General features: G+C 42.6%; 1 long non-coding RNA gene across 1 annotated transcript; it reads left to right on the top strand.

Moving 5' to 3' along the window:
- Positions 1 to 1283: 1283 nt before the first annotated feature.
- On the top strand, positions 1284 to 4150 carry LOC125106547 (uncharacterized). The gene is made up of 2 exons (XR_007129346.1): positions 1284 to 2959; positions 3165 to 4150. It is a non-coding gene; the product is annotated as an uncharacterized LOC125106547 (long non-coding RNA).

Genomic DNA, 4150 nt, shown 5'->3' with positions numbered 1-4150 from the left:
CCCGGTTCCTACCTCACGGCTAATCGATTAGGACTTCCGCCACAGGCCAGGGCGAATTGGAGCCCGAGGTCTGTCCTAGTACTCGGGGGTGGAGGCGGGTGGGGGGAGGTGGGGGGGAGAGAGATCGGAAGTGATGACCTGAACTGAGATTTGGCGGTTGGCCACATAGGAGCTAAATTACTCGTGTGAGGTAGATCCCAGTTACCTCAGGGAACGGAAATGTGTTCTCGGAGCGTCTCTGGGAAACCACCAAAATCCGGTCGCGAGTCGTCCTCGGGGGAGAGAGCCCCTCGCGAGCAAAGGGCGTGAAGGTGCCTTTCATCCTCTAAGTCTGTGGAAGCAGCAAAAAAGCAGACGTCAAGTAAAGGACCTTGTCCCGTAAAAAAGACGGTCGTTACATAGCACGTTCCTTGATTTTAAATGTCACTTTCTGCGCGTCAGACGCTAACCGGGACCTTCTCCTTCGCCACCATGATCGCATTTCTGGGAATCCATCCGGAGGAGTAAAACTGTATCGACCTCGAGGGGCGGCAGAACGGGCCCCCCCGGAGGACGGCGCGGGGGCTGCTTGAGCTGCGCGCGTGGAAAGGCCGGGCGCGGAAGGGGCGTCCTGACTCCGCGGTTGCCCCTGAGCGCTGCGGCGGGAGCTTGCGTGCGGAGAGCTGCGCTCCCGGTACCCCGAAGAGGGAAACACTCTCACTGACAGAGATTGGGGGGACAGGAGGCAGCCCAAGGAGGCGGACTTCTGTAGAAACCGCACTCATTAAAGAAACTCTCGCCCTCCTTTGGTCTCATACATTTCAGCTCCTTTCCCGACAGTTGCCTCTTCCTCTGACCTAGGGTGACAGCCCTAAGATTTCGCCAATTCTTTGGGTCTTCGTTTTCCTATTGGGGCTCCCGCGTACCTGTGAAAATGTTTGCTTTTCCCCTGTTAATCTGCATTCTGTCATTTTCACTCTCCTGCCCACCCGGACGCCCTGGGAGGACAGAACTGAAATTTTGTTGCCCGTAGACATCAAGATATGAATGATCAATGGCACTGATGTTTATAATATCAGAAAAAGTAAAGAAAGTTAAATAAAAATGATAGGGAAATGGTTAGTTATAGTTGATCCACTGGAAAGAATATTTTCAGCCCATAAAAATTGACTATAAATGGGGCACCTGGGTGGCTCAGTGGGTTAAATTAAAGCCTTTGCCTTTGGCTCAGGTCATGATCCCCGGGTCCTGGAATCGAGCCCCGCTTCGGGCTCTCTGCTGGCTGGGAAGCCTGCTCTGCCTGCCTCTCTGCCTACTTGTGATCTCTGTCTGTCAAATAAATAAATAAAATCTTAAAAAAATAACTATAAAGTGTATAATAGGATAGGTACTGTAATTTTGAAACAAAAACATGGAATATAGACATATTCAGTATATTTTGAGTTATGAATTATAAGAGATTTAAAAGAGGAAGAACATGCAATCAATGTATTAAAATTTCACTAAGTAGTCAGACTATAAGTATTGAAATTATTTTTACTTTCTTATATTTCATAATTTTTTAATCACGAGATGCTGAACTTGAATTGCATTTATAACATGAGGAAAAGTTCTTGTGTTACAAGAATCATGTTGAGATATTCTACCTTATCCCACTCTCCCCCAGAAATTAAAGAAAGTTTTGCTTTGCAGCAGTTAGAGTAAAACATACAGAAATGCTGTCTAAAGAGTTTTCTTTTTTCCCAAAAGTTTATTTATTTAAGTAATCTCTCTACCCAAGGGGGGCTTGAACTCATGACCCTGAGATCAAGAGTCACATGCTCCTCCCACTGAGCCAGCCAGGCTCCCCTAAGGAGCAGGTTTCCACGCAAACATAGATTTACAAATATTCTTTTGGGTGTCTTTCTCAAAGATTATTTCAACAGCTAGTAGACTGTTATAAATTAGTACACAAACCAATACTTCTAAAACCTAGTCTCTTATACTCTCTAAATAAATCAAACTCTCTTTTTGTAAAACTGCTTACCAAATGATACCTGTCATGCTTGTTTTAGCAACCAGTAAGGTCATACGGTACGTACCAGCTGTATGTAAGTGGGGTTATAGAGGGAGAATGTTGGGAATGCACAGTGTCTTTTATTCGGCCACTTCCAGCAGTCTGCCTGACCCTCTGCACCACGGATACTTCACTTCTTTGCCCAAGCCCTCAGATGCATGTTTTGCAGAAAAATGAGAATGAAAACACTTGTAAAGATATTAAAGCTGTGCAGTCTTAAACTGCCAATGGGAAGGTTACTCTGATGGTAAATGTATTTGATGGAGAAACTGTCCAGTCATCATATCTGACCAGCAAAAGAGTATTGCTAGGCAGAACAGGACAGACTGTTCGAAATCAGGCTTGTCCTTTCTTTGAATCTATCATGCGTGTTTGTGTGTAGGGGAAGGGAAAGCTGGTCATTGTTTTGCACCTGTCTATCATCTATTTACGATCTTGGTTTGGTTTTGGATATTTCAAGGAGAATAACAGTTAAATTGGAAACTGGAATGACAGCTGGGGGGTTTAAGGGGAATGGAACTTGGGAAGAAAAATGTGTGGCCAGGAGAAGTACAATTAATTAGAAGTAGATTGAGCCGAGTTGCTTTTATGCTTAGACTGTCTGGGGAGGAGGCCATTGAAATTTCAAAGTACAGAATTCTGTTAGTTGTGGGGGAGGAGGGAGGTAGGAGGAGAGGGAAGAAGGTAGGGAGGTGGGCACCGTAGGGGTGGGAATGACAATGGAAAGTGATTCTGGCTGTGGCAGCCAGGGCTGCCAACAGAGAATTAGCAAAGATATCTTCAGAAATATCAGAATATCAGTCAGAAAGAATTATTTCTCAGAGCCGAAGAATTTCTTGCTTAGAAGGTTACTTTTTCTCAATCACTTAGCCAGTGAGTTGACTGGCCTATATTGAAAAATAGTTAAGAACTTCGTAAAGAGGGGTGCCTGGGTGGCTCAGTGGGTTAAGCCGCTGCCTTCGGCTCAGGTCATGATCTCGGGGTCCTGGGATCGAGCCCCGCATCGGGCTCTCTGCTCAACAGGGAGCCTGCTTCCCTCTCTCTCTCTCTCCCTCTGCCTGCCTCTCTGCCTGCTTGTGATCTCTCTCTGTCAAAATAAATAAATAAAATCTTTAAAAAAAAAAAAAAGAACTTTGTAAAGAAAGGAAATCCTAACCATACACCCCACACTTTCATACTTGCAAGTTTTTTTTCCCACTCTCTTTCAAAGACCTAACGACAGCTAACCCATGTGTCTGTGAGGGTTCTACCAGAGAAATAGAACTAGCAATAAATATTTATATATGTCTATATTTATATAAAAATGGAGGTTTATGTAGAAGAAAGATTTATATATTTATATGTATATGAGGTATGAAGTAGTGATGTATGTGTGTGTTCGTGTGTGTGTGTGTGCGTGTGTGTGTGTGTATGGAAGTGTATTTCATGGAATGGTTTATGTGACGTGGGCTCTATAAAATCTGAAGTCAGTAGGACAGACTGGAAGGCTGGCAACTCTTGGGTAGGAACTGAAACTGATGCTGCTGCTTTGCTTCTAAGGTCTTTCAACTGATTAGATGAGGCCCACCCATGTTATCAAGAGTAATATTTACTTAAAGTCAACTGATTGTCTATGTTAACCATATTTACAAAGTGCCTTCTCAGTTACAGATTAGTGTTTGATTGAATAACTGAGCCCCATGGGCTAGCCGAGTTGATACATGAAACTAACCATCACAACAGAAGACTTCTCCAGACTTGAAATTCTGATTATTATTACTTTAGGGAACTTTATTCCTTTAAGATTTAGTGTTTCAAGGAAGAAAGAAATTACTAAAAAAAAAAAAAAAAAAAAAAAAAAGAAACTAATACTAAGATGCATTTCTTAGGTTCTATTTCAAAAGAGACTTTTCTAATTCTGTTCTAATTCCTTTGCAAATCTAAGTTATCATAGCTCTAAGTGAGGTTGAGAATTAAAAAAAAATAATGAAACATACTAAATGTGTCAGTGGACCAGAAAAGAGATAATTAAATCATCTGATTTTCCCTTATCTTGTGTCAAACTAAAAATAATCTGGGGCCAATGGGAGAAATTTGACACAGCAACACAATAAACACGATTCTGATTTTATAAAA

Source organism: Lutra lutra, chromosome 8 (assembly GCF_902655055.1).
Source record: "Lutra lutra chromosome 8, mLutLut1.2, whole genome shotgun sequence".
NCBI lineage: Eukaryota > Metazoa > Chordata > Mammalia > Carnivora > Mustelidae > Lutra > Lutra lutra.
The sequence above is the reverse complement of the archived record's forward strand: the minus strand, read 5'-3'. Positions and strand labels throughout refer to the sequence as shown.